Below are 24,264 nucleotides of genomic sequence, written 5' to 3'. Positions count from 1 at the left end.
ACTCGTGGCTCGCACACAGAATAGACAGCTGCACGGCGCGAGCCTTCCCCCGGAGGACCGCGGCGCTCTGCGCCTGGTGTGAACCACGCCATAGGTTGATAAAGGAGCCAAAGGGAAGTGGCGTCTGTTCTGCGCCGCTTTGCAGAACCAGGCGCCACACTTTGATTTAATAAAAAAATATATTCATTTTCTACACTCTGAAAATGTGATGTAACTTTCTGACAGGCTGCCTTTGTGTTTTTATTTTATTAACGTTTCCAAGTCTGCAAACCTCAAAAATCTGAAGTCATTATTATTATGACTGGTCATACATTACCATATTTTATTACATCATGAACCGAACACTAAGTGATACAACAAAAACAAGGTGGTGCAAATAGTTTTAAATTATACTTGGTGAGTGCAACAAAGCTGCTTAACTCAAAAGAAGAAACTCCAAACAAAATACATCTGGTATTTTTTTATGTTGCACGTTTCTTAAACACACAACATTTTATTGCAGCAAATGGAACAGTTAAGGTAGTGAAGAACTCAAAAGAACATTCAGTTTGACAGAAAGCAATTTTAAAAGTACTATCAAACCACAAAATCATTGTTTATCCAAAAAATTAAGGAGTCACGAGCTGATCCACATACAGGGAAATCTTGTGGAGGGACTGAGCTGTCACCACATGCTTCTGGATGTCTCCCTATAACCTCACTTTCAGGGCAAACTTTTTTTTTTCGGTTGGTTTGACTTTTATAATCTACAATACTCCAAAATCTTTAATTGGATGATGCATCATCATTTGATTGATCCACATGTGTGCATGGTGTTGTATGTGTGTAGATTTCTGTCAGAATGAGTTGAGCAGGAATCACTTCTGGAGCTGCATCTGCACGTGTCTGTCGGGGATCTGAAACACCTGAAATCGGTTAAAAACAGCATAGTTTCCCAGTGGAAGTTTTTGGCTCTAACAGCCAGTTTCTGGCTTTCACACAGGACACATGACATTTTGACCAGTTATCTGTTTATTACTTACATATTCTGCTGTTTTTCTTCACATAAGAAACCCTAACCAAACACGTGGTTATGGTTACATACTGTGTGTTTTGGCCGACTTTTTTTTGCAGGATCCAGGACACTTTCAGAGGTGGGTGGCGAGGGAAGACAAACAGTAAAACTGACCTAAAAACACAGCTTAAACCTGCTTTTCTGTCCTAATAATTATTTTTGATTTTTTTTCCTTCTTTTTTCAAGAACTTAGTAAAAACAAACTACAAAGACGTTTTCCCTTTTAAATCTTGTTTGTCAGGGAAAGTGTCTGTATTAAGTTACAGTTAACGAGTGTTATATTTTCACTTTAATGAAAACAGCATTGAGTTTACTCAAAGTAAATTGTTCTATAAAAGAAAAACCCTTCTTGTGTTAACTGTAAACAATTTATTACTTTTAAATGCAAATGCATGACATAATAATATACTAATAATGTGGCTATAAACGTATCAGTTAGTTCAGGTCATTAGGAGATATTATATAAACAAGCATGGCCAAGGTTTTGTCGTTAAAACTGTGTATGAAGTAGCTGTTAAAATAAATTGCCTCGCCTTCTCACATAACGGGTAAAATAAATGCATTACTACCAAAGTGTTTGAAGTTATGCTCAGAGACCATCATTGCCAGAAACATCATAAAAAGCCTAAATCACCATCAGAGTGAGAAGTTCCTGCTGGGAAAATGTTAAATACACATCCATCTGACAAAAGCAGTCAGTAATTCACCATGTTAAAGTGTCAGCGAGGTATCTGAAAACAGTCTCTGAAAGAAATGTTTTGTTTTGATTGTGCACCTTGCACATTCTTTGCAAGTCTGAGGGGGAAAATACTTCACATCTTTGAACATTAAATGGAGTAAAGACATAAATATGCCCCAAAAGTTTGCCCCAAACTAAAAGTCACCAACTGGAATAGATTATTTTGGACTCAAAAGAAGAGGTTGAGGAAGTCTGTGTTTTAGATGGACTGTAGTCCCAATTATAGAGCTGGATTCACACAAGGCATGTGATGCGTGTTCATGAATGCACTTAAGAATGCAGATCCACTGTTTGCTAGCGCATGTCCGCGACACAAACAGTTGGAAAAGGTCTGGCCAGAAATGTTGACATGGTGCAAATCTGTTGAATCTTGCTCCAGACTTTTTCTCTCTCAGCCTCAGGGGCGGGGCAAGGGGGTAACTAGGGCTTGCTACAGCAACTCCAAAAATATGAAGGCCTAAATCTAATGGTTGCCATCACTTTCCATTTAACATTTAATGTTTTTCATGTGTGTATGTTCTTTATTTTGCTTATTATTTTTTGTGACACAACCGCACTGAAAACAGTAGGTGATGCATGCAGTAGCACTGTCTCAACAGAGAGGGCGCTCATGAGTTTGTTCTTTATTTGATACTCAAAGTTTATTCATAAGAGCCTGTGTTTTATGTTTTGCTTTGACTGACTGCAAAAATTGCAGATGTAATTTCATTAAAAATGATTCAGATATATCAGAATAGAGCTGAGTTAGCTGGTTCCACATGCAGCAGGGTTAGTAGTTCAGCTAAAAGTCCACAAAGCTAAATCAGGGTCAGACAGGCAGAGGTTAATCATGAGCATGGGATCCTCCAAGAAGATACCCGAGATGTCAGAGTCCAGGCGAGGGTCAGGGCAGGCAGCCATCAGAGAATAAGCAGGATCAGAAACAGAACATCAGGTCCAGATAAATGTTCAGTGATGCAGGCAAAGTGACACAAACAATACTTTGCACAGAGCAAGGCTTTGTGCACTGCTTAAGTAACAGGTGGGTGATTGTCAGATGAGAGTCAGCTGAGTGGAATCTGGGGAGTGTGCGCTGGGGCAGCTGGGAGATGTAGTATGTTCAGTATTTTGGAGAAAGCTCTTGCCAGTGACCAGAAGGGGAGACAGAACCTTTGCTCCTGACTGCTGACTGTTTTAGCTCACTGTCTACAAGCTAAGGTTTCTCAAAATAATGGAAAATCATGGAATAATACTTTTTATAAGGTTTGCCAGTTTATCTGTAAAAGACTCTCCCATAAACAACAATAGTGTTTTTGCTTGAAGGACTGAAATCACAAGAATGTCCAACCTTTTCCCTTTGACAAGTGATTTCTTTGATGATAATATGTAAAAGACAGTATGAAATTCTTGAAGTTGGGCAATGAAAAATAATGTTGCATGCATTTTTTATGGTGAGGTAATGAGTGTCTCAGCCTGATGTCATTGTACAGATTATATCAACCTGAACTGATCAAAGTGATTATGTTAACGATCCAGCTGGGCTGCCAGGAGAGTCCCTACATGACGGAAACACTCAAAGTCAATTATCTGTTTTCCTTCTCAACAAGTCACACCAGTGGACGTCAGTAGACTGGCCCATGAAAGGAGTTCCTGACCTTTTCACATTCCCTAATCTTCTCAACTCTACCAGATGGTTTGGGAAGGTTTTTTTTTTTTGGGGGGCGGGTCCTCAGAGTGTTGGTTATTTATCTTGTCAGTTTTACTTGATTCAGACTTAAACAATCAGTTTGATTGTTTAAGTTATGAAAATAAGACAAATTTAAGAGGGTGTGGCAGGTCTCAAAATCCGTTTAGACTTGAGGAAACCTTCCATCTGTTGCTCTGCGAGTTTGCTGTCCGGCTCACTGGGATCAGGAGCATTGTTAGCATTAGCTAGCTACATTAGCCTTTGACCTGGGTTTGATTTGAGGACTAGTTATGACCATGTTGTTCATCTTGAAGAGTTGTCAAGTCGTCCTCTTGTTTCTTAAGAATATCGACCTTGTTGCTCATTCTGGGGCTCGAAATCTTATTTCTTCAGTTAGCTCTTAAGTTATACTGAACTGTTACAGACTGATTAAAATACTTGGATGAAAAATGTGGATGAAAACACAACAAGACAAAACACACAAAGTACACCTGTTAACAGAGTCAGTGACTGTAACTTTCATAGTCTACTGACAGTTGAAAATAGAAATAATTACTGCTGTAATATTCCTTGTTATTTTACTATTATCAAAAGCAGCCAAACTGTAGTGAAAACAGGATTTAAAACGATTAAAGACTTATACACATCTTTTAGTTCAACTTCAGTTTCCTTTTGTACATAACAAGTGTCTTGTTTTCTTATGAGGGATTTACAGTCAGACTTTTTTGTCATTCTTACATTGATTCATGTCTTAACTAACACTCAATACCTACAAACGAAAAAGGAAATTAAAAAAACTAAAGCCTTGACTTGTTATGGTCGGCAGAAGCTGCTTGCTTGTTTGCAAATTTCTTTATCTTTCATGAAAAGTGACGTTTCAGAGTAAACTATCCATTTTAATTATGAGAAATTACCTTTGTTTCATGAAAGACCAAATTATTTATGAAATATTTGTAAATATAAGCATAACATTAATATTTTTGTGTTTTACATACAATGTTCTTTTTCATTAAAGTGATATACCTGAGCAGTTCTCAACATATTTTATGGGTAATTTACAGCTCCATTCTCATTTAACCCGTAATCCTTCAGCTCTTCATTTACATACGTTTTTCACTTCTCTACATCAGTTTTCAATTAGATTAATTAAACCATTACACCCCTACTTAAAAGCTCAAAAAGTTGATTTTTCAATGTATATGTAAATCAATATTTCATCATTTTTTCCTTTACTTGCTTCATCACAAAGTGTCTAGAAAATTCCCTTCCCCTGCTGTCGACCAGCAGGTTCTGGGACGGTTATATCCACCACTGCACCAACTACCCCGTCTACCCCCCAAATACAGCCCTTTTTAGAAAGGAGAAACTTTTACCTCACATTTTGCTTTTCAATAACAGTGTTATACAATTTGAGTTCATTCTAGCCAAGAGGCTTCAGTTTTCCAAAAGAATACAGCATATACTGTCAGTGATGACTTTCATATCACATCAGTGTTAACAAACCCCAAAGCTGCTGAAGTAAGTCGTGTTTTGAAAGTTAACAACTTGCCAGTGAGTGTGTTAGAGAACAGTTTATATTAAGCTTGAATCAATTTAAAGTGAGAAAAATAAGAATCTGTTTTGGATGTGATTGTCTAAACATTTCTAATTTGATGTCTGCATTGGCAAGACAATCTGTGGAGCCTTAAGCCAGTAGAGCCTCCAAGGACTGACTCACGGCTCCAGCAATGACGGTGCAGACAGTTCTTAATGATCTTAGTTGAACAGTGCAAAAGGAGCAAATCGCTCTTTCTCTCTGTTTTTAGCATGGTGTAACGTAACTTATCTAAACAACAAAGACAGAACATTTAAAATAAAGTAGGCTTGTCTTACAGCAGTGATGAAAAGGAAAAGAGAAAAAGGAGCAGGAAGGAGAAAGATTCCAATGAGCAGCCGAAGTGTGTCCTGTTCAAGGAGGCCGGAACTGAAACTTTACTCAGCACTTCTTTTTCTGTTTTAAAATTAAAGATGTTAGCCTAAGCATACTACAAAAAACTTAGCATTCACACGCGGCCAAAATTTTCGATCCCTTGGTTATTGAAAGAAAAATTCCCGGTGGTCAAAAAAACAACTTGAATCTGACAAAAGTCTGAATAAATAAAAATCTATGCAGTTTAACCAAAGAAAGTCAACCATGCTGTAAGAGAATTATCTATACAAAATCAGATCATCTATCAGGCCTGGGCTGAAGTTATAGAACCCTGAGGCCCAGTGTTTTGAAAATAATCCTTTAGGATTAAACTCCAGGATTAGATCTTGATCTGAAATAGGTTTTTTCAAACCAAATTTAATTCTGAATTTGGTGATCTAATCATGTCTTTAATCCATATCAAAGGCCTATGTCTTTTCAAAACTTTTCTCAACCAATACAATTGTTTTAATAAAATGTAAATACCTGTATAATATGCTTTGATCTGTGGAGTCAGATCAGAGGATTTGATCATCCCAATAGCTTTAATCCTGACCCAAACTTTTAAAATAATGGGCTTTAAAGATCCACTCTAATGAAAATGGTGTTTTTAACATGTTCTTAACACATTTTTCTAATGACAGTTAACATTTCTAAAAGAATTTAGGATTAAAACTGTTTCTGGGTATTTCTTTATTCACATTGTGATGGATCAGGAGTGTGGGTCAAAGTCGAATCGATCGATATTGGATGTTGTCCCTCTATCAGTATCGGATATTTCATTTATTCTTTTTACGATCAGCTCTTTATATTTCAATCTTTTTATTCCGGATAAATACTCAAGTAGAGGTCTGCATGTCATGAACAGATCACAAAATGTTGTTGCCGTAAAATGCTGCAGAATACAACAGCAGTTTAAAAAGGAGGCTAACATAAACAATCCAAGCTAGCTCCACGATCACTGATTCAGACTTCAGGGATCAAGAACTCTTTTGAAAAACGCTCTAAATTGACAGCAAGTGTCTCTATTGGTTGTCCTAACACAAACAACAATGTGTAACACAATGTCAACAGAAAGACTTAGTATACTCACTTATATAACAAGAAAATAGTTATATTTTTCCTAGTTTATATTTGCTCTATTTTTACTTGTTTAGTAAAGCTACTCCACAGAAGTGTTTTATTTAAGTTTTTAATGATAAAAGAAGGTTCATGAAATATAAATAAGAGACAACACAAATCTGTTTATTCAGTTTGTTCATGTTTTAAATGTGTTACAAAAGTATCGGTTTGGGACTCGTATCGGCAAAAACACAAAATCCAATGACTCGGCGAAAAAAACCTGATCGGGTCATCCCTAATTTTAGGATTGTGCAATATAGCTGGAGTGGGACTCTAACTTAATATTTCGTTTCACAACCTTTTGAGACAATCGCTGCAATCAAAAGATCCCTGTGACTGTCGGTGAGACTCCTGCACCTGTCGACAGGTATTTTGAGCCTCTCCTTACGAGCAAACTGCTCCACTGCCTATTCCAGACAGCACGTTTCAGCACCTTTGGAAATTGCTCAATAGGATTTAGGTCAGGGCTCATAGAAGAGCACTTTAGAATAGGGTAATGTTTATCTCTTAGCCATTCTCGGGGGCTTTTACCTGTATGTTTTGACCCATGACCTGCGACTAAGACCAAGCTTTCTGACATAGGCCAGTACATTTCTCTCTAGAATTCCTGGAAAGTTTTGGGATGTCATTGTACCCTGTGCAGATTCAAGGCACAGCCCCATAACACAGCAGGGCCTCCTCCATGTTTTACAGTAGGGACAGTGTTCGTTCCTTGATATGCTTCATTTTTCCATCTGTGAATGTGGAGCAGATACTCCTATGCAAACAGTTCCATTTTTGTCTCATCTGTCAACAGGACCTTCTCCCAGTAGCTTAAGTGGCTTGTCATCATGTTGTCGTTGTTCACCTTTCAGCATGTCCCGTCAAGGATCGCTACAGCGAATCAGCTTTCAGCGATCCGCACGTTTGGTTTGGCAGAGTTTTACACTGGATGCCCTTCCTGACACAACCCTGTATTTATCTGGGTTGGGGACAGGAGACACCCTGACTCAAGGACCCCTGTGGCTACATAGTTAAGCAGTAGCGTGAGGGGTCTTGTGTGATGGTGCAATCACTCCGGATCTGACCGGCATGGCGGTGGTGTCAAGTCTTTATGTTAAGTCAATGTAAAGACGTGATCTGACGCGGTACAATTTGGCATCGGAGGCGGCAAGGTTGATGCCACTTGTCAACCAAATAGGGACTCACTTTAGGGCATGTGACATTTTCAGTGACTAGATCAAAGGGTAGATAAAGAGATTCAATATGGCAGCTCGATACGAGGATTTTTGTCATAAACTGTCATCCATTTTCTTAACACACTGGCACCGCGGGGTTGCCAAAGACTGTCCCGGTTACTGTTGGGCAGAGGCGGGATACACCCGGAATAGACCCCCGGCCTGTCACAGAGCCCATGGAGCTGATGCGACGGCTACGCTAGCCAGCCACCTGGTGGATAGCTTACCAAGCTGAGCTCCACATGCTGTGGCAGAGCTGAAAGATATCGCCACTGCCCAGGCGGCCAGGGAACTTTTTCCTTGGGCAAAGGTGGAGTTATGAGTGATTTGTTGTAGACACTAGCACGAGGTGAGAGCATTAGTTCTTCAGGTGTACTAAAAAAATATTCAATTTGTCTTTGGTCAAAGTGAGAGTTTTGCCCACTGAAACAGACTCCAGGTTAAGCAGTTTAATAACTCACCTTGCTCAGCAAGAAGGATAGAGCATAACAGCTAAATTACAGGGTGAGTTGGAACAGAGCATGCGTGACAGGAGAGCTCAGTGCAGCCAGTATAAACCACTTCCCCAGTGAACCTTCTCACCAGAACCTGTTAGGCTAGTACTCCAGTCTGAGAGTCTTCCGTGGAAATTAGTTAGACGAGAAAGCAGCAAGTGAGTGGCAGGAAATAATGGAGGAATACCTCAGAGAATGGGTCATACCCTTCGATGAGTGACAGTGAAAAGTTTCAAAGTAAAAGACAATTTTAAGGTTTCATGGATGAGCGTAACATTGCTTATCCATGAAACATAGTCTCAGTGTAGTGTGACCAGAGCGACATGAAATCCTGTCCACTTTTGTCATGGGAGGGGTCATCCAGACCCCACAAGATAGGTTTACCATGCAGATCTTCTGGCTTTTATGGGCTCCAAATTATCTGGAACAAATCCACTTTACCAAACAGAAATAAAAAAGATGCAGGTTTCTTGAAAATGATAGATATAAACTTCTGTAAAATAACTATAGGCACATAAAATGACAACTCAAAATATTACAAACCAAAGGGTATTCAAACAAATCTATACCCCCCTTTCTTGCTCTATTTCATTGTGCCCAACCCTCGTAAACGAGAAGTGGAGGCCTTAGCCGTCATTCTGTCACATGGGCACCAGGAAGGAGAGGTGAGAAACTACTCAAATCAATAAACAAATTCAAACCTGTTGTGTGTGTCTAGAGGTACTCACATGAGAATGTCAACACATTATTGTGAGAATAAACAAACTGATCTGCAACAGAATGTGACAAGCAGGGAAAACAACTTTGTCACAAGCCTCAAGAAAATCCAAGATTGATTCAGAACATCCTTAAACAGCTTTTTAGCCATGGGACTTGCTCGTGTCTTCAGAGGGCCGACTTTTCTTGTTAACTCCCAGATGAATATTGATAAAGCTGTAGGTACTGCAGAGGTGGGGCTGAAAAAAAGGTTGAATTAACTCATAGAAGACCCATGTCAGGAAGCAGCCATGATGTTAGCAAAGTTTTGGCCTGACCCCTAACCTTTCTGCCTTTTTAAGACTCAAAGCTTCAGATAAGTGGATATCTACTGAGGTTCAAGAGTATGTTCATTAAAACATTTGGACAGAGTTGATGCTTGGCAAGTATAAGCATATTCAACCCTGTCAATGGTTTGCATTCAAACACTTGAGACAGACAACCCCCCCCCCCCCACACACACACACACACACATGCTGAGGCCCAATCCAAATTCTTCCCTTCTCCCTAGTCCTTTATTTATCCCTCCAAACGGAGAGCTATGAAAAAATTGTGTCTCATATTTCAGACATCACTTCCGTCGATGACATCACCAACAATCACCAGTCCGCTAGTGTTGCAGTAGAGCTTGCAGCGCTTGAATATACATAGCAATACAACTTTAAAAAGGTCATGCTACAACAAAAACTCTCTACTTACATTTAAATGTAAACTTCTGTGGTTTAGAGACCGTCCATGTGAAGAAAAGTGCTTCTCTGCCCTATATTAGAGATCTCATAGTTCCTTACCAACCAGTCAGAACACTTCGTTCACAAAATGCTGGACTGCTTGTAGTTCCTAGAATTTCTAAAAGTACAGTTGGAGGTAGAACCTTCAGCTATCAAGCCCCTGTTCTATGGAATAAGCTCCCAGCTCATGTCAGAGAGGCCAGCACAGTTTCTACCTTCAAAACTAGCCTTAAAACATTCCTCTTTGGACAGGCGTTCTGCCAGGCTAGCTCGTAATCAGAGAATATTCCCTCTCCTGTGGTCCTTGTGAGGCTAGATTAATAAACTAATATTGATGCGTTTAAATATAAATTTAGATTTTCTATCATGGTTATTATTCAGATCGGCTCTGGGGTTCTGTTCTCTATTCTCATCTACTTCTCCTCTCTTCTATTCTTTATTATTTATTGTATTTAGTTCTCCATGCTTTTGTTGGTGCAGTTCCATTCACATGTTGTTCTTCTTTCCCACTCTCCTCTGGGGAGCGGGAGAGATTTCAGATGCCCGGTGGATCGCCCACGCTCCCACTCTTGGCCGTGGACCACGCCCCCGACACCATCCTGCATCTCTGAGTGAGAGTGATTCCTGCTGGGTCGTCTGTCCTCCTGCTCCTGGTCGTCGACTGCACTTCTGCTTCATCATGACTGTGGACTTCATCATCACTCGTCCCTCAGCTTTATCTGAATGAACTCTTAGATACGTAGTTGTAGAAGCTAATTTTTCTTTAACTGTTCTGGTATCGCCTGTCCGTCCTGGGATAGGATCTCTCCTTCATGTGGGAATCCCTAAGGTTTCTTCTTTTTTCCTGACTCAGGTTTTTTAGGAGTTTTTCCTTACCGGGAGGGAGGGTCTAAGGGCAGGGATAACCTGTTTTATTTAGTCTGTTTAGTTTTTAACTATTGTTCATATTTTATGACAAATTTTCTGCATCTGTAAAATTACCTGCATGAAGCCCAATGAGGCAAATCTTAGTGATTTTGGGCTATATAAGTAAAATTGAATTGAATTCTCAGCCGTTTAGCCTCGCAAGGGAGGACTTTATATCCCTCTGCTTGGAGGGTCGGATCTAAAAAATACATTTCCCGTACACACTTGGACTTAAAATCTCCCTTCAAATTAAGGGGAAGGGAGAAGGGAAGAATTAGGATTTAGGATTGGGCCTAAGAGTCAAAGAATCAACTAAAGAAGTTGATCTGGCTAAGTGAGAGTCAAACAAGCGAATCGTGTTGCAGGGACAACTGTATGAAAACTCTCTTGACTCTCTTTGATGTTAGATTCTGGGTCTCAGGCATGCAGAGCTTGAGTTAGCAGAAAGAAAGGTTTTTGCCAGAACCCATTAAATGAATTCAGAAGGCCATCCTTGTTGGGTGTGGTGGAACCAAGAGCAACATGTATGTGTGATCTGGGAATAAGACTATGTATAGGAACAAACTTGCATTGTACTGTTGGCAAGGAAATAATATTTAGCTTGGGGTAAACTTCTGTGTCCCCTTTAAATACAATCATTGTTGATCCCACCTCATCCAAGTCCACGGAAGATTCTGATTGGTCATGGAGTGATCAGCAAGAGTCAACTTCTCCAGGCCTGGAGGAATTCAATGTTAGCTAAGTAGCCAGTCAGCTAAAGGGAACAGAGAAACAGTAAGTAGCCAGTCAGCTAAAGGGAACAGAGAAACAGTAAGTAGCCAGTCAGCTAAAGGGAACAGAGAAACAGGAGAGAGCCGGGTGACCCCTTGATTTGAAGCAGAGGCTAAAATGAATATTAATAATGACCAGTGTGGTATCAGTCAGAGTGGGAAAAAGAAGCTTTTCTTGCTGCCCAAAGAAGTATAACATCTTCTCTGAACTCACTGGACCAATTGTTTTGTGCACTGCATTAGGGTCATTTCACCTGCCCTTGGGGCAAGTGCCTACTGTTCTCTCTCAGAAGTCGTGAGGATATTATTAGGCTATTAGGCTATTAGGATATTAGGCTATTATTTTCAGGTTCTTGAATGCTTGGACTTTAAGGGATGTGCCCCCTCTTCTTCATAAACCGGATGCTTTGGCTGCACTTGGTAAAAGCATGTACAGTATGTATGAACACCTCGTTCACGTCCTCTGTAGTACTGTGGGAGGGTAACTATGCTGCAAGGGTTATGCAGCAGCAAGGCTTCGTTCATGCAGATGACGTTGAGCATATTTGGAGACCTGAACTCAGAAGCCTTCTGTGTTTTCTTGATGACCTGCTAGTGCTTTCTGCATCAGAACTAGATCAGCTCAGGATCCTGGTACCAGACAGGACATTTCAAGCTCCCAAGTTGTAAATATTCTTAGTTTTTTTTTTTTCTTCAAACATGTTAATTTATACATAACGTTATATGTTACAGTCACATCTGCATTATCACAATTGACAATGGGTATGCTATGTCTTATATCCATGTTTGAAAGGTGGCAGGCAGAAGCATTGCTTATTGAAGCCTGCCCCTTAATTCATTATATTACTGACGACCTTTAACAATAATCATAAGTTGAGGTTCATTACTATATTCTTTATCAATAGAAAGTACAGTTTACATTGAATAACCCTAATATTTATACAACACAATCAAACATACTTATTTTTTCTTTCATTATACAAAGTATTTTATTTAATTTTTAATGTATATTTAATACAGATTATTATACACGCATCAGGAATTTTTGTATTTTTCCCACGTTATACATTTATAACTTTTTTAAACAAATATATATTATTGCATTGTTTTTGTTCCAAACCCAAATTGTTCCACAGTTTTACTCAGTGGCGGGCCGTCAGGGCCTGCAAGGCCTTCTCTGCTGGCCTAAAAATATCTGAATCACAGACTGATATTAATTATTATTTATTTCCGTGAATACGTATTCTATAATTCCAAATGCTCTGTCTTCGTCCTTTCATTGCTGTCTCCCTGGTTGCGCTGCTTCCAGACGTGTATTTTCCTATTTAAGCATTAACCAATCACATTGCAGCACCATTTGTTGCTAGGGTCAAAGAAATCTGCCCGGAGGCCTTCACAATCAGTTCTGCGGGCCCTGTAGCATAAAATAATTGTCGACCAAACTGTTGCTTCAACCAATCAGATTTGGAGTAGGCGACTCCAACGCCAGCTAGCGGGCCCTCGGAAACGTCATCATTTTCACGTGCTATGATTGGATAGCTCGCAGCTCGCTCTGGTTCTGCTGACGGACACAGGTGCCGAGGAGCGGCGTGTCAGGTTTGAAGATGTTACCAGTGGAAAGCGTCTCGTCGTCTGATTTTTGGTGGAAAATGAATGTCTGGGTAAAGTTGTGGCACAGTTTTGTCTGGCACGGGTAAAGGAGTTCCGTGACTCCGTTGAGCGGGAGTGAAGCTGAAATCTACGAGGCTCCTGAACGCACCGCGGGCGCGTGCAGCGCAAAATCCTCGCGCAAATATTATTTTCCAGACACAGACCTTGATCGATCACAAAAACTGATGTTTGTCTCCCTCCTGGACCACGAGAGGCTTCAGGAATACCAGAACATTTCCCGCATGCAGCCTTTTCCAGCTTATCACAGCCACGGAACACTTTCCATCTGTGAAACGCACGGATTCTGCACGACAGAGTGATTGAAATCTTCTTGAGGATAGAAAGGATGGATTTTGTGTTTAAATAATCTGGATTTTTGGTGAGTAAAATTTTGCTATCTCCCTACATAATATTGAAATTTTATCAGGTTATTTTTTATGCTTTTGGTGTGTGTGGCAGCTGTACCTGCACTAGAAGTTTTATTGCCATAAAATAGTTATTGAGGGTTGGATTGATTCAGATGGAGCACTACTGAAGGCCTAGGTGTGAAATGCACGGCCCGCCACTGGTTTTACTTCACATACTCACATAAAATTCTCTCCTTTTGAGCGTATGAAAGGTTGTTTGAATGTTCCTGTTCCACGTAATTTATTTTAATTATCTCTCAGTATGAATAGTTTTTAAAGATTATATGGTATTACATTATTATATGCTTTATGCAATATTTGGCCTGTTTGATAATTCATAATATCATGCATTTTTAGTAATTTGGACTGTATGAAGAGTTGGTTAGTGTGTTCCAGGTATCCTGCTTTGTGAATAATCCTAACTGCTTGTTTTTGTAACATGTATAGTGGGTGTACTGAGGTTTGGTAATTATTTCCCCATACTTCATTGCAGTGTGAGAGGTAAGGAAGAATTAATGAGCAATACAATGTACGAAGAGTGTTTTGGTCAAGATTATTTTTACATTTATTTATTATTGAGAGATTTTTTGAAACTTTCATTTTTAAGTATCTTATGTGCAATTTCCAATATAATTTGGAGTCAATTATTAATCCTAAAAATTTGTTTTCCTGAACTTCTTCTATTGGCACTCCATTTATATTTATTTGTTGTTTGGGATTTTCTTTATAATTGTCAAATATTATAACTTTTGTTTTGCTTAAGTTTAATGATAATTTGTTGCTATCAAGCCATTTTTTATAGTTTGCAGTTCTTCATTAATGTTACTAATTAGCTTATCAAAATGATCATTACTATACAATATATTTGTGTCATCTGCATATAACACAGTAGTTTTGATAATTTTTTTAAATATAATATAGTATTTTAAATGTTTTTTTTTTAACTATATGAGGAAAAAACAAACTAGAAATCATGTTATACACAAGGGATTTAACACTTAATAGCCAGTGCAAAAACTTGATACAGTATTTGTAATAAACTGTGTTACACTGACAAAACAACATGGACAGTTGCTTTTTCTAGTTTGTCTTCAAATGTGAAATTTGGACATTTTGGTAGAAGGTGTGAAAAAACCTGAATAGATCCAAATAGATACAGAAAATGTAGTAGACACTCGGGCTACTAAACTCCAGTCCTCGTGTTTTCCATGTTACCCTGGTCAAACACACCAGATTCAGCTCATCACAGGAAGAATAGACAGAATGAAAGACACATGAGATGCTTTGCTACTCATCTCAATACTTTTGGAGACATATTTTATTTAGACATACCTCTTATCCAGCATTGCAGTCTTTAATTTTTTAAAGTTAACAATCTCATTGGTTTTTAGACCAGTCCCAGTAAACAAAGACGTCTCAATTGTGTGTCCTGTCCAGGTTCTGACTGCTCGTGCTCTGGAGCTCCTAGCATTGAGAACCTTACATGATATATGATGTGCAAAAATTATTTCTGCTGGAGTGTCAAAAATAGTCAATAGTTCCTGTAATAGTCAATTAGAACTTTATTTTTACTTGATAAATAGCCCACACTTAAACTCAAAATTAATAATAACTTTAAATAGATGTTAAGAACTGGACTATGTAAAGATCTAAATGAAATTTGCATGTTTTTTAATTATCTTAATTATATTTTGGTAAACTGGGAAAAACATCAGAGACAGATGACTTGAAGGGTGAGGAGGAGAGAGTCAGTAAGCTTGGTAACTTTTAAGTGCTGGAATTTACATACTTCAATGAGCATTGGGTTAATGAGAACAGAATGTCTCCTCAAATATGAGATTCAAATAAGAATTTGTCTAGTTTGTTTACAGGTGTCAACACCTCTCCGTGTGTTAACTCTAAACTGACATCAGGTGAATGAATCCATGCAGCTGTTAAAACAATGGCAAGAAGCTCCTGTGGTTCCTGCAGCTCAATGGGGGAAAAACTGTTATTTTTACAAAGGGTTCTCCACCTCAGTTTGTTTTTGCAAAGTTTCAACGAAATCAAATCTTTCAACATTACCATTAACCCAGTGTAAACAGATTTATGAAACACGGAGCTCTTATGCCCAAAGGACGACATTTGTGTTAGATGCTGGCGATATTAATGCTCTAAAACACGTGTCTCAATGCCAAGGCCCGGGGGCCAGATCCGGCCCTCCAGATCATTTTATTTTAATGTTTCTGGATCTTGCATTCATTTCTAACTTGTATAATTTTGACAAAATATATTTTTATGGAGAGTAAAATATTGAAAGTTATTTAAGGTTTAAGTCAATTTATTCTGAAATAATATTCCTGTCTTTTTATTATTCATAATTATGTACAAAGTTATGGTTCTGAAGTTTTAAAAATGAGCATTATTCTTGCTTTTTGGACTGTTTTGGCATTTACTAAGATGTTTTTGGTTATTTTGGATTTTAGCTAATATTCCAACTCCAAGCTAGCTGTTTTGGCTATTTTTAGCTTTTCTCTTTAAGTTTATAAGGTTGTTGTGGAGTTTAGCTAATATTTCAGCTACATGATAACTATTTTGGCTAGCCTAAGGTTTTTTGTTTTGTTTTGGTTTGTTTTTTAGTCTAATTTGGCATTTAACTCATTTTTTTAGCTGGCTATCAGCGTTTTCAGCTATCAATTTCCGCATCTTCAGTTGCCAAATTCCTCTTAAAGCATTCACACTAGCATTATCACAGGTAATGCTATATATCTAGTTCATAATTATGTTAAAAAGTTATGGTTTTAAAGTTTAAAAAATGTAGTTTTAGAGTGTTCAGTAAATGTTTATCCTGTTCGGCCCGCGACCTAAGGTGTGTTTTGGATTTTTGATTTTGGACTTATGATGGATTCACACCGGACGCCATTCGCACAATAGGGGCGTCAACTTTCATTATTAAATCAATGTACAGAAGCCACCTGATTTGGGAACCTGACTTTTTCAATGACTAGATCAAAAGGTAGATATAAACATTCAATATGTCCACTCACTGTGGGAATTTTTGTCCTGAACTTCCATTCATTTTCTTAACCCCTTCGGGTCATTGTGTTGCCAGAGACTGTCCCAGTTCCTGTTTGGTGAAGGTGGGATAGACCCGGAACCAGTCACCAGCCTTCCACAAAGCCTATGGAGCTGGAGCAATCATATGGACAGCATAGCAAGCTCTGCTGCCCGGGGTCCAGCAGAGCTAGCGAGGGTTCGTGACCCCGCTAGCTCTGCTGGTCCCTGGGCAGCGAAGCTCGCTATGCTTGGCTGCCCAAGAGATGGAGAGCAGGGCCGTCATAGAGGGTGCGTTCGTTCTAGATTTATGGACTCACAACGTTTTTTGATTTTTTATCAAGACAATAACGAAAAGATCCTCCAGTTTTATTTGTATTTTTGGCCTCTCGGGTTAATGCTCAGGCTGGGCCACAGACAGACGGAAGTTACATTTGAAATGGCTGTCAGCACATTATTGAACACGCACCACATTTCCTGTGTGCATGTAGCTTAAAGCACTTCGGGATCTAATTGTTAATTTGTCTCACAATTTAGCATTCTCTGAATTGTATGCTCATGGAGGTCATAAATGAAGTCCAATTTGTAAGATTGAAATTGAATCACTATCAAAATGTGTCATTAAATGAACCATAAAAATACTTGTATTTGTTCTGACGCATCATCTTATGATATAAATCTTTAAATCAACTTTTTTTGTCTGTTGACATCTATAAATGGGGTTTTAAAAGTTCTGTCTGTTGGCCATTACTAAATTTTTGACAATTTAAAATAAACTTGTTTAATTCCTGAAAATATATATATATATATTTGTGATTGGTCAACTGGTGAAAGTCCCACATCATCATGCTCTGAGCTCCAGTATAAAAGCCCCGCCCACCTTTCATTCTGTGACAGTTGGCTGTGACAGCTAGCTTTAGCATGGCTCGTAGGTGTATTCAATCATCAAAAATACTGGGTTGAACAACTTTCCAGTGGAATTGGAAGCTAGGGAACAGAGATTGAGTGCAATTGGCGTTGAATCCAGGGAACTCCATCCTGGTGATGGATTTAATGAACATTTCCCTCTGGATTGTTAAATTAAAATGTTAGCCTTTATTAGCTATGATGCTAGCAGCATTTTACCACTCTCAGATAAAGGTCACCTTTGGACCTGCAAACCTTCAGCTGCTGTCGGGCATTGCAAAAGCAGCGTTTTGAGCCAGCGGTTCCTAACAATAAGGTTCTGAAAATCTTCATCCTCCTCAAAAAGTTCCATCACTTTGCTTGGTCGGTACCACTCTCCATATTGAGGACCCAGCGTACATTTCATAAAGCTAACCTAGCTGCCAATCATAGACCCAAGCCACGCCTATGGCGCTTAGTTCGCCTCCACTAGCCCCGCCCCCTTTTTGGCATTTTTCAAATCTGGGCTGAGAATGGAGTCAGATTACAACTGCCCTGTTTGGTCACCCTTCAAGTGTCCAAGTTTTATATTGTTTTAATATGAAGTCACACTGAAAGATTACATTTTGCTAAACTGAAAATGTCAAAAGCCTTGAAGCATGTCAGTTTAAAAGATTAAGTCTAAAGTAGATTTTTCTATCCAGCTAGTAACTAGCTTTCCACTAGCTTTTCTGTCAAGTCACCCACTGATCACAAGTCATACATACATCATACTGTTTTATTTTTACTTTCTCAATTAATATCCTGGAAAAATGAGTAGGATCTGTGCACACAGGAGCCCCTTTGTTTGTAAATCTCATGTAGCTCCCTGGCTAATTAGCACTGCGAGGTCATGCTTCTTTCCCAAATTATGCTAAAAATGCTAGTTTGCCTCGTTTCCATCAGTTTTTGGCCTCTGTGGATGTAACAAGGGGGGATGGGGTTGGAGGGGTAGGCGACGAGGCCAAGGTGAGCAATTCAGCCCGTCACCACCTCCACCACCGCGGTCCATATCAGCCGGGAGCAGGGTAAAGACCAACACACAAAGTCCTTTACAGGAGAGTTAAAGAGTTTATTCGGTCCAGAGGTGGAGTCCTTAAAATGTCCTTCCTGGGTTAGAGTCCATGCTGTCCATTGGGAGGAGTTAGAGTCCAGAAAAATAAAAGAGCCAGGTGCCTGAATACAAAACAATAAAAACAATAAGAGCTTTAGTAAAAATGATAAAACATGCACAAAATATAAAACAGGCCCTGGAATAAAAGCATGCATCCCTCCCAATGCAGCTAAAAAGAAAGACACTATTAAAAAAACAAAATCCATTCAGGAAGGCGAAGGAAGGGGTACTTAGCTCAAAGAGGGGTGGGTCGCAACCACACCCCTCTGCCGCTCCAGCTGACTCTCCCCTTCCTTGACTCCAAGCGCGTCACATCAGGTGGCTAAAAGCTTGTGCCGTCCAGGGAGGACCGGTGGTCACCCCACTCCCAGGGCGGCATGGCTCCAGGAGATGTGGGGATCCCTGCCTGCGAGTCTTGTGCATCCTCCCGCGTGTCTTCTGTGTGCCTGCGCATCTCTGTCTCTGTCCCTCTTGCTGCTGCACCTGGTGCTCTTCTTAAAGTCACCAGGTGTGGCTGGAGTGCACCTGTTCTTCATTTTCCAATCAGGTCCATGGTGCATTCAAAACAGTCAGTGCACACAAACAGGGCCCAGCAAAAAATAGAATAAAAACATAATAAAAACACATCCTGTTACATGGACATGAACCTAAAGGTCCAGATTCTGTCTGACTGAATAGTGAAAGACTAAAAGAGTTGTTTTCTGACAGAATTTCATATTGATGTTGGCAGTGGGATGGTGAGAAACAATATTTTACTCTCTTAGAAAATCCTCAGAGGTTTGCTCAATGCAGAAACAACAGGATAGATTTTAAAAGCAGGGGCGATCCCCCACCTCCGACAGTCTGTGGCTCAAGGATGACAATGCTCACCCTACACATTTTTTCTAGGTGTTTCTGGGTAAATGCTAATACTTGTGTGGTTTATACTTCTAAAGTATGCATGTACTGAAATAATAAAAGTGGCATTGTGCAAAAACTTATTGTGGTCTTATTTAATATCAGTATTCAAACACGTTTACATATAACTTTTTAAGACAAATTCACCTTAAAAAAAGCAATTTTATTCTTACTTTAAGATGATTATGGTCTAGAAATAAGGATAGATGGACGTTTTAGTGCTTAAAATAGGATATTTTTGGTGGAAAAATAGTATAAATACACATATTAAGCTCGTATTTTGAACATTATACACTTATTTTAAGACACAATTGCAAATCAAAATATCTTAAAATAAGTTTTTATAGCTTATTTCAAGACTTAGTTTTGTCTTAAATGGGCACGTAAAAAAAGTATTTTAAGAATCTTACCAAGTCAAAATGTACTAGTTCCAATGACAGATTTTTTCTCTTAAAACAAGTGAAAACAGTCTTATTTGTGATATTTTTGTACTTGTTTTGAGAATGGCATTTTTCCCTGTGTGACTCCTTGTCTCCACACATTGGCTGACAGGAGACCAATGCTGCTCTAAAGAGAGAAAGGAAACCCAGAGTAGTGCATTTTTTTACTTCAATCTATCCTGCAATAAAAAGTGGGCACCCAAACCGACTGGCACATTCTAAAAATGTTAAGCTACTCATCTAACAAATGGATGCTCTTCAAAAATGTGGCTTCATTTAAAAAGAAATGAAAAAGCCTTGCAACTCAAAAATAATACATTTCAAGGATTGTTGCTGCAAAATTGTAACAAACCAAACTGAAGATTCTTTTCGTTTGAAAATCAAGCTATAAGTAGCTGAAAAATGTTGAATGTTTTGTGTCGTGTTACCCAGCAACCTTGGAGCATTCATCTTGCTCAAATAGTGAAAGGCTCCTCCTGTCACCTTTGTTTATTTACTCTTTCTACGTTTGACCCCTGAGCATCTGAGGCTCACTCACGACACAAGAGGCAAAAATCCTTTAAGCTGTCACTGAGCGCTGTCGAGCAGGAAAACTTTTAAGTCCCGGAGAAAATGTGACCCTTCACCCCAGCCTCTCAGAAGCCCCGCTGCCACCTGGGTGCTTGACTCCATCTGACCCTGTGTGGTCAACTTCAAACAGCAATGTAAGGAATTCAGAACCAGTGAAATGAACATGAACACAGCATATACATGCTTTGTTTAAATATGAAACTTTAGGGAATAAAATTGTTGATTTCTTTCTGTAAATCTCTAACATTTTTATTGCATTTTGAGCTACTGTTAAACTTTTCTCCCTTTTAAAAGTTTCCTTTTATAAGTTATTCAAGTAGTTTTTAAGTGTAGTTATTATTAGTGTAATGTCCATGAAGGAGCACATCATGAAAGAAATAAGATGAACTAATGTATAAGAATAAAGTTGTAAAAGTATGAGAAAAAAATCAAAAAGTATAAGAATAAAGTTGCGAAATCATGAAAAAAAGTGGTAATTTTACAAGGAAAAACCTATTCTTTTTTTGATGAAAAAAAGCCTTTATCTACATTACGTGTTGATTTTGTTCTGCAAATTTTTCAAATGTCCTGATACAAACAGACAGTCACTGAAAGACTGTATTTGTTTATTTGTGAAACCAACGCTTACAATGTGCTCCATGTGAACACAAGATTGGTTCTTTTATTTGTTTATTTCAATTTTTCTTAGCAAAAAGATCTTTCCCTCATAAAATAATAAATTAAATCTAATAAATTCTCAATAACTTGTGAAATTATAACTTCATTCTTGTGAATTATTGACTTTTTAACTATATGAGCTTATTCTCGTAAAATTTAGGCTTTTTCTTATAATTCTATGACTTTATTCTTGTAAACCTTTGGCTTAATTGTCATACATTTTTTCAGTTATATTTATTGTCATGGTGGCCGATTTTCTTTCTCATCCATCCATTTTCTTAACCCATTTTATCCCTTATGACAGGGGTGTCAAACTCAATCGCACAAGGGGCCAAAATCCAGAACACACCTTAGGTTGCGGGACGAACAGGAGGAACATTTACTGAATACTCTAAAACTGCATTTTTAAAACTTTAAAACTGTAACTTTTTAACATAGTTATGAACTAGATATATAGTATTACCTGTGATAATGCTGTAAGCAGAATTTGGCCACTGAAGATGCTAGTGATGATAGCTGAAGACACTGAAGCTGGTAGCTAGCTAAAACAATAGCTAGACGCCAAATTAGCCTAAAAAAATAAAATTAGGTTAGCCAAAACAGCTAGCATGAAATATTAGCTAAACTCTAAAATAGCCTAAAATTCTTAGTAAATGAGAAAATAGTCCAAAGAGCTAGCAGAATGACCATTTTTAAAACTTTAAAACCAGAACTAAAAACGGAAAGGCAGGAATATTATTCCAGAATAAATTAACTTAAACCTTAAATAACTTTAAATATTTTACTCTCCATAAAAACATATTTTGTCAAAATTATACAAGTTAGAAATAAGCTCAAGATGACATCGGACCATTAAAAACAATAAAATAAAATGATCTGGAGGGCCGGATCCGGTCCTTGGGCCTTAACTTTGACACATGTACCTTTAGGGGTCACAGAGCTGCCAGAGCCTGACCCGGCTACTATTGGATGAGGCGGTACAGCCTGGACAGGTCATCAGTGTGTTGCAGAGCCACAATCACACACCCATAAACACTCGCATCCACACATAGGGGAAATTTAGAGACACCGATGAACCTATGAAGCATGTTTTTGGATGGTGGGAGGAAGCCAGAGTTCCGGAGAAAACCCACACATACACGGGGAGAACATGCAAACTCATGGTCCCCATTGGTGTTTCTGTTTCTGGTCCCCCAGCCGGGACTTAGGGGCCTTCTTGCTGTGAGGGAAGAGTGCTAACCACTGCTCCACCACTCCTGGGCAATGAAATACATAAATATTTTCTGTAAAAATTCTTTGAAAAGATAGAAGACATCTGATTGTGCAGCTAAAAACGCATTTATATTCATCACAATTAATTTTACTCAATCTAAGATGATTAAAAAATATTTTCCAAACAAAGAAAAAATATATATATTTTGACTTAAATTCCATAAATTGCTTTGTGGTGTGGTTTTAGCTTGCTTGTGTGGAGAATCTAGAACTCCTGACTTTGCAAACATAAATTGTTGACAGGCATAAAGATACTGGGCGGCTGTGGTGCAGCGGTTGGGTGGTCGACTCCTGATCAGAAGTCAGCGGGTTCGACTCCTGCCTTGTGTGTCGATGTGTCCTTGGGCAAGACACTGAACCCCGAATTCCCTCTGTTGGAAAGTTGGTGTTCAGTAGCAGAGCCACCACCAGTGTGTGAATGTGTGTGTGAATGGGTGAATGGGTCTGTGACTGTGAAGCGCTTTGGGCCCTCGGAGGAGGGTAGAAAGCGCTATACAAATATACGCCATTTACTATTTACTGTATTGATCCCAACCTGTGAAAGTAGTTGTTGCAGCAGTAGTGCACAGGCTTTATTTTTACAACAAACAGTAAGTATAATGATAATAATAAACTAGAAGAAATTTACAAAATTCACCATGAAAATACAGGCACCGATCCATTGTGGTGAAGAGAGAGCTGAGCCAGAAAGCCAAGCTCTCAGTTTACCAGTCGACATGCGGTCATGACTGAAAGAACGAGATCCCGACTACAAGCGGCTGAAATGAGTTCTCTCTGGAGGGTGGCTGGGCGCTCCCTTGGAGATAGGAGGAGAAGCTCGGTCACCCGGAGAGAGCTTGTAGTAGAGCCGCTTCTCAGGCATCTGGTCTGGATGACTCCTGGATGCATCCAAGGGCCCACTGGGAGGAGACCCCATTTACCCATGCATACACACACATTCACACAGGCAAGGCGGGAACTGAACCTGCATTCTTCTGATCAGAGGTCGACCGCTCTCCCTCTGCTTCACAGCTGTCCCAAAAATGAAAAAAATGGAGAAGTTTGAGGTGCCTGTGCATTATCAACAGCATCACGTAGCTAATCTGTGGCACAGGGATGATGAGCTGTAGAGTTTTATAGCTGCTATGACACCTAAATCTTTATAAAACTATTTCATGTCCCAAAAGTACGTCTATGTATGCAAACTGATTGTTTTCTACACAGCCTCATACTCAGAAGCCTTGTCTGTGCTGACCATGCAGATCCTGACAGTGTCTTAAAGGAAAAAACTCCAAAGAATATCCCGTCCATCCCAAGAACTTTGCAGTTAAAAGATTCCAGCTAACCAACATTTGATCTTGAACATAGAGGTGGTTAATACATTTGAATAAAACAGAGACATTCCGGTTTTAGCTCACTCCATCGTTCTGTGATGGCAGGTATCAACCGGTAACTTTAGTCACAGCAGCTATTCCAGTTTCAGTCACACAGTACAGACATCCTCACATATGTGAGTACTTTGGAAAACAAAGCTTTGCCTACATGCAACGTGATTTATCTTTTTCTGTTATTAAGGCTTAAGTCCTTGGAATGTCAGTGAATATACATGGTGCCCAATAGTCTGAGTCAGGGAATCACATGAGACTGTTACCAATGCAGCAGACACACTTTCAATTTAGATTGATTTTTTCTTTGCCCATTAACTTGCACGGCTCTGAGATGCAGCAGTGCACACGAGTGGAGTCGCTGAACTTTTATTGTTCAAGGGTTTTTTCTCTTCACTGGTGTCTGTGGCAGACATAAACCACCTTTGTCATGGGAGGGATCACACATCAATGTAAGGGTGGGGTCATCTGGACCCATAAGAGAGCAGGAGGGTTAAGTCTTCAAAGTGAATTCTGGAAAAGCCTTTATTTCATAG

Source organism: Oryzias melastigma, linkage group LG6 (assembly GCF_002922805.2).
Source record: "Oryzias melastigma strain HK-1 linkage group LG6, ASM292280v2, whole genome shotgun sequence".
Classification (NCBI taxonomy): Eukaryota; Metazoa; Chordata; class Actinopteri; order Beloniformes; family Adrianichthyidae; genus Oryzias; species Oryzias melastigma.
This window is presented reverse-complemented; position numbering follows the sequence as displayed.